At 56.6% G+C, this 10,226-nt stretch overlaps 1 long non-coding RNA gene across 1 annotated transcript; it reads left to right on the top strand.

The window, feature by feature from the left end:
- Positions 1 to 911: 911 nt before the first annotated feature.
- Positions 912 to 8,568, top strand: LOC115305933. The gene is made up of 4 exons (XR_003915088.1): positions 912 to 1,008; positions 6,741 to 6,807; positions 7,605 to 7,655; positions 8,154 to 8,568. It is a non-coding gene; the product is annotated as an uncharacterized LOC115305933 (long non-coding RNA).
- The last annotated feature ends 1,658 nt before the right edge of the window (positions 8,569 to 10,226 follow it).

Raw genomic sequence — 10,226 nt, 5'->3', positions numbered from 1 at the left:
TAGATTAGCGGTTGGGCTGGGTAGAAAGGAGGTTTTGGGGGTGGTGACTTAGGGTTGAGGGTGTTCTTTTTGGAGTGTTGAAAATGTTCTAGAACTCACTGTTATGGTTGTCCAATTCTGGGAATATGCAAAAGATACCCCATTGAATTGCACACTTTAATTAGGTGAATTTTATGGTATTGTGAATTCTCAATACAGTTCTGTGAGTGTGTGTATACGATGGGGAGAGGGAAATGGAAGGGGAGGGAGGGAGAGAGAGAGAAAGGGAGAACCTCATTTCCTAAGATAATGTGGAATCCACGAATCCCCTGGACTTACAAAACATTATGTGGGAGAGCATTTGTGCATTTTCTAAGAATGTCTCTGGCTTACACGCAAAGGGTTCAAGTGCCCAAAGGCAGGCCTGTTCTCAGGCTGACCCGGAGCAGGGACTCACAGGGCGGGAAAGCATCTCCCCGGCTGCCCCACACCTCCCCTCTGGGGCCCATTTGTTTTGTTCAGTCTACTACTTAAGCCCCACTCGGTGGGGTAGAGTCGGGTTAGCTGCAGCTCCCCAGAGCCACCATATGGCCACAGCCTGGAGCCCAGCTTTGAGCCCTTCCAGCCCTGTCACCTCTAGGACCCCTGTCCCCCCACCCCCGACCCTATCGCCCTTCCTGCCAGGGCCAATGCTCCGCATCCTGCCGTGGCCACTTGCTCCAGCCATCAACTGGGAGTGGGAACTCCCGGCTCCCAGTGCCCCCGACTCTGAAGGCGGAGTGACCCAAAACTAAGGTGACTGTAGTCCCGGTTGCCTACAACAGTCCTGGCTTAAGCCTGTTGTCATGGTGCAATTATTGAGCGCCACCTTGCACTCTCAACAGTATCCTGGTTTGTAAGAGACATTACTTGTCCCTCTACCTGAAGGAGGATTGGCCTTGGCTTCCCCCAGAATGAGGGGCACTTCCGGGGCCCCCAGGCCATCCCCTGCCTGCAGAGTTCCCCAAGGACCTCAGCAGCAGACGACAGGTCAGGGCCTCACTCCCATGTCAGCTGTCCTCAGAGGAGGGAGGGGGCATCTCCACACAAATCTCTTCAGGGGCAGAGGCGCCTTCCTCTGTCGCCCGTGGTGCAAACCTTCCCGCTCGGCCCAGAACGAAAACCCCCAACTCCAGGACGTCCTAATTCTCCTACCTGTCATCAGCGCCCAGTCTTCTCTGTCCCTTAAGATCCCAAACCGTGTCCTTTCCACTTTATATCGCTAGTGCCTGGCTAAGGTAGATGCTCCATAAATGGTTGTTTTAAGTAAGTCATTTTCTTTTTTTTAGTGTTTTATTTTTTTTTGAGAGAGAGAGAGAGATAGAGACACAGTGTGAGCAAGGGAGGGTCAGAGAGAGAGAGAGACACACAGAATCAGAAGACAAGCTCTAGCTCTGAGCTAGCTGTCAGCACAGAGCCTGACACGGGGCTTGAACCCACAAACCATGAGATCATGACCTGAGCTGAAGACAGATGCTTAACCGACTGAGCCACCAGACGCCCCATCAGTAAGTCATTTTCAAGAGAATGAAATACTGGCAAACACACAGGCCCGGACCTGGGAGCCAGCAGCTCTTTGGTAACACCCTTTCCAGAAGAGCGCGGGGGTGGGGGTGAGGGGCAGATCCCACTTAACCCCCCGGGATACAGGCAGGAGGTTGGCTGGGCAGAAGGAAGGGGGCACTGCTCTCTCATAGCTGTCCCTCTCTGGAACTGCACGCCCAGGACCCTGCCCTACGTCCTCATCCTTTCTAGCTACTCCCACTTCCCTGCTCCACAGAGAAAGGAAGAAACTTTTTTGTTATCTGAACAGGCACCCAGTGAAGAAGGGGATGCTTTGTACTTGGTATTGAGAATCCTTTTCTTTTTTTAAATAGCATTTATTAAGCATTGGGTAAGGATTTATTAAGCATTTTCTACAAGCCAGACCTAAGCCCGGAGGAGGCGGTCATGAGTAAGACAGACAGACAGGTGTCTCTGCCCAGAGCTGGCCCCAGGACTATGTTTAGAAAGCAATGGGACAACGATTTCTGGGTTCCTGGATACTGGACCCCTCATTGTCAATGGCGACCTTTACACAGGTCCAGTCCATAAAGGCAATGGGGTGGCATGTGCTTAAAAACAGAACTTTTCAAGCCGGAACCATTTTTAAATGTCAGGTCTGTGTTCCCCTTGGGTAAGCTCTTTTATCCTCTACCCGTTTTTCACACTTTGTCCTGTGAAATGGAGGTAACGCCATCTAGCCCCCTGGGACCATGAGGGGGCTCACTGGCCGAGGGCTGTAAAACACTTAGCACACTGTCTGGCACGTGGTGGGAACACTCAGTAAATGCAGCCCACAATTATCCCTGAGAACCGGAGTTTCCCAGCACCGGTGAGCGGAAGATTCTGCAGCCCAGTGACATTCCCATGTGCTCCCAAACAGTGTTCGGTAAACTTGACTGAGTAAAAGAATCTAGGGAGGTTTTTTTTTTTTTTTAATGCAGGTTTCCAAGCCCCAACCCAAACTGATTGATCCAGAACCTTGGGGGCGGGGGACTGGGAATCTGCAGTTTTAGAAGTTTCTGGGTTTGCAATGGACGCCCCTCAGATCTAGCCTCCTGCTTCTGTTTTCCGAAGCTCCTGTTCGGGAGCGTGAAGTACCCAGGCTTCACCCCAGACTCCAGCCCTCCTTCCCCCCACCCTGGGGCTGAGCGTCCCCAGTCCCACCTTCCCCAGGCTGCATGTGGTGGGTCCCTTCTGAGAGAGGCCACTGCTCTGTAAAGCTCCCGTTGAAAGGCACGACAGACAGGAGAGGTCAAAGTTCACACAAGCTGCTCCGCCTTCTGTTTCATTTACAAGTGGCGGTCACCTCATTAAACCCAGTCCCCTTCCACCCCCATCCGCCCCCCCCCACCGCCCCCCACCACATGCCCACGTCTGCTCCTCCTCCATTCAGCCCTGCCCTGGTGTCAACACAGACCTTGGCTGGAGAACGAGTGGACAGAAGCAGACAGGTGACTTCCTGGAGATGCTCACTCCCACCCATTTGGGCAGGTCCAGAGCCCCACACTAGCCCGTGCCTGGTATAGACAAGGTCTTTGACAGGAGTTTGTGAAGCTCGAGAATTTACAAATGGCTGCATCTTAGCAGCCGTGGCTCAACCTGCACTTGGCAGTCAGTGCCGACGCCTCAGGTGGAGCCCCAAGGAGGAGCTGGGTGTGGAGGAAAAGAGGGTCACACGTCCCGGCAACGGCAGCGCTTTGCTGCTGCGTGTCCTGGGCTGACCTTCCACCTCTCTGATCCTCAGCTCCTTCCTCTGTACAGGCAGGGTTCCTGAGATGATTCAGTGAGGCAGACCATAAGAAAGGTCCCAGCTTAGCACCTGGCATGCCGTAGATTTCCAGTTAGCAGTGCCTCCCTGAACCCATGGTGGCCACGGAATTAGCTGGAGTCATGCCAACCACGTGACGCTGTGGCACGGGCGGCCAGACCACGGAGAAGGACTGGCAGTCGTGTATAGGGTTGGCCGGTGTTCCTGGAGACAGGCATGGTCAAGCCAGGGTCTGAAGGCGGGACCTCAGCCAGGCCAAGAGGCCTTGGGGGCACAGAGGAGCCAAACTGAGGGGAGGTGGGCGGGTGGGAGGCCAGATCTGAGTCAGGGAGGAGCCTGGCCCATCTGAGGACCAGGCAGAAAGAGAGTGAGGTGCCCGTGAGTGAAAAGAAACAAAGTGAGGGCCCAGAGAGGCGGGCAGGATGCAGGTAGGTCTCCTTCAGGACACAGGGAAAATTCTGGACTATCTGAGGCAGAGAGGAAGCTTCTTGAGGAAGTGGGTGATGACGTGGCTAGGGGTGCCCCATCCTTCTTTCCTGTCTTCAAGCTAGTCAGTGAGCCATGGAGGGAGCCCAGCTTGGAAGTCAGACCCCAGGATCGTCCTCAAGATACCAGGGGACAGAGCCCCCTGCTGCCTGTCCCTCCCCCACTCCTCCACAGAGGGGGGCTGTCTCCCCACTGCCGCAGGAAACTCTGGGGCATTGGGCCTCGGGAGGAGGACAGCCTTTGGGTGATGGAGGCGTCAGTCCATCCTGTGCAGGAGGGGCTCAGGGGAGGCAGCCCTCCTGGAAGGGAGGGTAGGGGCTGCTCTGGAACCATTTGCGGAGCAGCACCATTTGTCCTTAGGGTGTTTATTTGGGTGGAGCGGGGGTGGGGACTATCAGGGGCTAACCCCCCCCCCAGCTCCCCAGCTTTGAGGGGGCCAGGGAGAAGAGCGCCATGCATGCTGTGGTCTCTGTGAAGGGTGTCCCAGGGCTAGGATTGACGGGGTGAGGCTCCCAGGGAAAGGGAGGTGGGACAGAGTAAGCAGCTGCCACCCAGAGGACGGAAGGGCATTCACACAAGGAAAGACAGACCCGAGAGAGAGAGAGAGAGAGAGAGAGAGAGAGAGAGAGGGAGGACCAGGAAGAGGTGGAGAGCACACAACTGAGGGGGAAAGACAAGGTCTAAAGAAAGAAGAAGGTACTAAATAGAGGAAACAGCAGAGAATGAGCACATACAGAGGTTGAAAGAGAGAGAGAGAACGAGAGAGGAAGAGAGGGGGATAAAGAGAGACCCTGGCAGAAGGCACAACAGAGGAGAGACAGGTGATGGGCAGCCAGGGGTACCTCAGAGCCTGACTCTATCCGGAGAGTTCTTGACCGGGGTCCTGGGGGTCAGGACAGAGTGCCCTCCAACAGACGCCTTCCTCTCCCGTTTCTCCCCCTGGAGGCCTAGGGGCAGCTTCAAGCCTCCCCGCCGCCGTCTCTGTGAGATTCCACCTAGAGAGAAGACTCCCAGGGCAGGCCAGCTGCGACACAGGGTCTGGGAGCAGTCCGCTGGAAGCCAGCCAACCTCAAGAGCCCCAAGAAGGATCCTAATTGCGGCCAATCAAACAGACTCTTCGAGGCTCCTTCTACACCCACCTGGGACACAGTGGGGCCAGATGGAGACCTTGGATCCAAGAGGAGCAATGTCCTTCAGTCACCAACTGAGAGTGGCAAAGGGCCTCAGCCCCCCGGTCCCCCACAGCACTGGCCCACCGCACTGGGCTTCCCTGGCCCCTGACTTCTTGCCCCCCACCCCCCATCTACAGATTAGAGTCCAAACTCCTGGACCCAGCTTACCAAGCCTGAGCTTTCTCCTCAGCCCTGCCCCTTCCTGTCCTGGGCCCTGCTCTCCACCTGCAGACCTAGTTGTAAATCTGCCCTTTTTCCTCCGGATGCCCTTCCCTGCTCTCCATTGGGCGACCCTGCTGCCAGGCCGCACCTGCATTTGCTGGTGGTCTCTTAACACCCCATAAGCATCGCCCACAATGTCTGAAATGTAGACTCAGGACAGGGCTGAGCACCATGCATGCATCCTCCCCTGCTCAGCAGAGCCCAGGCCCTGTAGGTGCCAGGCGGATGGATGTGGGGGAATGATGATAAGTCCCAGCTCCCCAGTACCCCGGGATTGGTTCCCACTTCACGTTTGGCTTTCCAGCTAGACTGCGAGGCCCTTGGGTGTGGGGGGTGCATCTCACTCTGCTTACAGCCCTGTCTGGCTTCAGACACTCATGGACCGGAAAAAGGTGGAAGGCTTGCTGTGGCCCCGGGGCCAGGCTGAATTCAGGGCGTCACTCAGAGCTCACAGGCACCAGGGATGTTCCAAGTTCACCTGGGGCTTCACCCCTTTCCAGGAACGGCAAGGTCAAAGATGCTCCCTCCCCTTTCCAGTACTCTGAACCCTGGCTGGAGCTCCTCCAGGTTGACCTGGGGACAGGCCAGGGGAGAGCATGGAGTTGGAGGCAGGTGATGAGGGCACTCGTCCATGGAAAATACCGAGGCAGTTAGAGGAGGCAGAGAGCCATTCAGATGCACATTTCCCGCTGAGACCGTCCCAACATTCCCCCAATATGCTAGCACATCGGGAGATAGACCATCTGCGGCTGCTGCCCAGGGAGGTGGCCTGCCTTGCCCTGCCTTTGGGCATAGTCACTTGGCCTGATGCCTTTGGAAGGAACTGGGCTGAGGCTCAAGGCCTAGAACCTTAGTCCCCAAAACGTCCCTCACAGAAACCCAAGCCCATGAGGGGCTCTGCTTGCTTAGGGTGTCAGGCCATAGGGTCCAGGGGGACTTGGGGACCGGCGAGGCTCTGCCCAGGCTCAGCTCCTGCAGAGGCTCGGACTCCTCCGAGGACAGGCCTGTGTGGGGCCTTGCGGGTCCCCCAGGTGCCCGTCCTCAGGACACTGCCCATCAGCTCCCACACTTCCCCACCGGCCTCCAGCACTCGGCAGGCTGGTTGCCATCTGTGCCGCAGAGGCACTGGGACGGCAAGGAGGTCGCCGTCAGCAGCTTCACCTTGATGTTCGTCCCGTCCTCATCCCCAGCAGAACGAGCTCCTTGGTGAAGCTCAGTAATGGCACTGAGCAGGCGCCAGGCAGGGCTGGGGGAGGGACACAGTGCGCTGAGCCCAGGTGCGGGGAAACAGGACAGGGACGGGGGCCCCCTGACAGGAAGCAGCCTGTGACCAGCGCTGGTCAGGTGCATACAAAGCCTGCTGTGTCCCCACCTGCTCGCCTCCCCCTGGCAGGCCTGGCCCCTGCTCTTCCAAGCCTGTCATTCCCAGGTGTCCTGAGCTGCCTGGCCTTGTCAACAATTGCTGGGACAGGATACCAGCACTGACAGCTCTTGTCACAGCTCCCCCGTGCTCCCGCCCCCACCCCCAGGTCCTATTCATGCTGCAGAGGGCGAGGACAGCTTAACTCCCTGACCCAGACACAGGCCCGCTTGCCGGTAAGTGTGGGGCCACTGCTGACCCTCCTCCCTCCCTGAAAGGTGGGCACAGGGACAATGCCTCTGGTGTCCCTCATGCCCCAGGGCTTGCCCCTCTGCTCTCCCTCCTTCTCTGCCTCCCCTTATCCTTCCCCTGCACCAAATAGGAACTAGTGTCAGCGAAATGGCCCAGGGGTGAGTGATGCTGAGCGCTGGGCTCAGGAGCGGGGAGGAAAGAAAGCTCAGACATAGCAACCTCAAGCCTCCCCTCACCCTGATTTTGGGACGGGGAAAGGATGTGGGGGTTCCCTTAGTCCCAGCGTGTGGGGCTTCTGTCCGTCGAGTCAGAACCAAAGAGCCCTGGCTTCACGTGAACACGTCAACCACACTACACTTCTCAGGAGCCCAAAGCGCTCAGAGGTCCACGCACCTGCACGCTTCTGGCCCAGGGAAACTGCCGCATTCTTCCCCCCTGGCTCTGGTCTCCAGCTCCAACCCCTCTGGCTGGGCAGCCCCATCCGGGGACCCCCTGCGCTCTGCCCTGTTCTCAGGGTGATCTCCTGAGCTGTTGTAAACGCTCCTCACATTGGTCCCTGTGGTTCTGACAGCTCGCTTCCTAATCAAGGCCGCCACACATCCAGCGTGGACCTCCAATCTCTGTCCCCGGTGGGGAGGACACGCCTCCCCTTTCCCTTCCCACTTCTCCCCAAAATGTAGTAAGAATAGCAGAGTTGGGGCTGTTTTCACCTCCTGGGGGAACTCTAGGAAAACATACTAGTGGTCCCAAGAGTCTAACGTGAGACCTGCCTCCTTTGTAGAAACATTGTTGAAGATGTAAGGCTGCATCTGAAGTCGGGCAGCAATGATGGGTAAGAAGGTGGCTTCAAATCCCAGCCCCTTGACTCTGGGCCTCGGGCAGCTGCTTCACTTGATTTCCTGGTCTCTAAAGCACCCACTTTGGGGAACCGGTCTGGGATTTACTAAGGTCACACAGGTAAAACACACAGCAGGGCGGCCGGCGCACTGTCAGAGCTCAGTGTAAGGGAGCAGCTGTGGCTCTAACCGGAATGGCTGGTGTAATCTAGCTGGGATGGTGGCACAGGCCGCCGGTGCTCCGGGAGGCTCTTCCTGGACATGGGCAAGAGTCCTAAATTGGGTCCAAATATTGAGTTACTACTTTGCCCCCTCTGAGACATGGAAGGTTCTCAGGCAGGAACTGTGTGGGGCAGGGGACAAGGGCGTTACTGCTTCTCCCAAGCCCATAATCTCGGCATAATCAGATGCAGGGTCCTGCGACCAGAAGGGGCATCAGAGATTGTCTTAGAGACTAAGATTGTAGGCTGTGTCTCATCCTGCCCATTTTACAGGTGAGGACACTGAGGCCCAGAGAAGATGTGACACAGCCAGCTCAGGTTGGAAGCACACGCCTTGCTCTCTTCTCAGGGCTGTGTCCATCCCGTCGGCGACCTGGGAAGGGACTGCTCTGGTGGCGTCTAGGACACCTGATCATGGGGGAGGTGCAGACTGAATGCAAGGGCTCCAAAGTTAGACGTGACCCCAAGCCCAGATCAGCTTTGTAAGCAGAGGTGACCTCGGGGAGTCCATTGACTGCTCTGGGCTTCATGGTTCTCATCTGTAAAAGACAAATGAAAATTAGGGAGAACAGGATATTCTTCACAAGGCTATTATTGGGGACATTAGATAACCTCATGTAAGTAAGAGGTTCTGGGGGTACCTGGGTGGCTCAGTTGGTCCGACTTCAGCTCAGGTCATGATCTCACAGCTCATGGGTTCAAGCCCTGTGTCGGGCTCTGGGCTGACAGCTCAGAGCCTGGAGCCTGCTTCGGATTCTGTGTCCCCTCTCTCTCTGCCCCTCCCCCACTCATGCTCTGTTTCTCTCTGTCTCAATAATAAATAAACATAAAAATTTTTTTTTTAAATGCAAGAGGTTCTGGGTGGGCAACAAACATTGAATATTGCAGTTACTGTTACAGTTAGGCTTCTGGAACTCCCTGTAGGAGAAAAAGAAGGATAAGCCTTGAGTTTGATCGAGTGCCCTCTGTCTTGCTTTCTTTCCCTCTTTGGCTTTTCTTCCCTAGGCCAGAGAAGTTGGGGGGTAGGGGAAATCTGGTTTATAACTCCAGAAAATAACAACAACAACAACACAGGGAAACTTCTGGAAAATTCTGTAACTTTAGATAGGAAAAAGGCCAGACTCCAGAGCTAAGCCAGGATGAGCTGGCAGCTTTTCAGGCCTGCCTGGAGGAGGCCCTGGTGTGTGTGTGTGTGTGTGTGTGTGTGTGTGTGTGTGTGTGTGTGTGAGACTAGGAGAACTTTGGGGAGCTCAGGGGCGCAGTGGGCCTCTCCTCCCTGTCCAACCTCTGTCTTCCTCTCGTCCCTCCCTCCTGTTCCTGACCTCGCTCTCCCTCACCAGGGAGGCAGAACCCTCGGGAGCTGGCGAGCTCCCAGCCGTGCGGCGCACACGACAGGCTGGGCAGGACCTGTTAGGAATAGAGTTACGGTAGGGCCAGTGACCTCTGAGGCCGCTCCCAGGACTGGACTCCTGGCACTCAAGGACAATGCTCTTCCCTGACTTTCCTGCCTGAGGTGATTACCACAGGCTCCCTGAATCAACTACAATCCAAGTACGTGGGTTTAGCCCCCATCCTAGGCACCCCACGTCCAGCCTCCCCCTAACCCCCTCAGAGCAGGCATGTGAGCAGGCCCAGGACACCATGAAAGGGAGGCCAAGGGGCCACATTTGGAACACGGGTTTGGGACAAGGAGCCTGGAGCAGCCCAGAGGCTCAGGCAGAGGCCTGGCCCCAGACAAGGGAGAGATGAAAGGAGTGACAAGACAAGCTGGCGTCTTCCCCAGGGAAGCCCGAGATGGGAGAGGAGATTGTCTCCGGCGGGCCTCCCCCCGGTCCTCACCTCCTGCTCCCTGCCTGACCTCCTGGCTCACATCAAAGAGGGGACCTCTTCCCCTTACTCTGCTCCCTGAATGGGTCCAGGCCATCCCGCCTGGGTCCTTGGAGCTGCTGACGGACAGGCGGTAATCGCTCCCAGAGCGCTGAAGGAAGGCTCGGTGCACACAGTTTCCGCAGTCAGAGCTGGCCTTCGCTGGTTCTCTGTACGGCGAGCCTGCTGTCCCGCTGTCCCCACCCTCAAAGCTCTTCCAGGACAGTCTGTGCTAGGAAAAGGGGTGCACAGTCAGCTCTGACACCCAAAGATGCAGGCGGAAGGCCCATGTGGGGCAAGGGGCCTGGGGGTTCCTACACCAGTGTCAGGAAGGCAGTAGAAAAAGAAGGGGTGAGGCCTGGCTCTGGAGGAGCTTATCACCCAGGAGGAATGGAGGAGGGAAGACCAGCAATAGAAGTCACTCACACTTCTGATGTGCCGAAAGCACATTACTGTAGCAGAGGCTACTAGACTTATTAC

The sequence above is a fragment of the Suricata suricatta genome, chromosome 11 (assembly GCF_006229205.1).
Source record: "Suricata suricatta isolate VVHF042 chromosome 11, meerkat_22Aug2017_6uvM2_HiC, whole genome shotgun sequence".
In the NCBI taxonomy this organism is placed as follows: domain Eukaryota; kingdom Metazoa; phylum Chordata; class Mammalia; order Carnivora; family Herpestidae; genus Suricata; species Suricata suricatta.
This window is presented reverse-complemented; position numbering and strand designations above follow the sequence as displayed.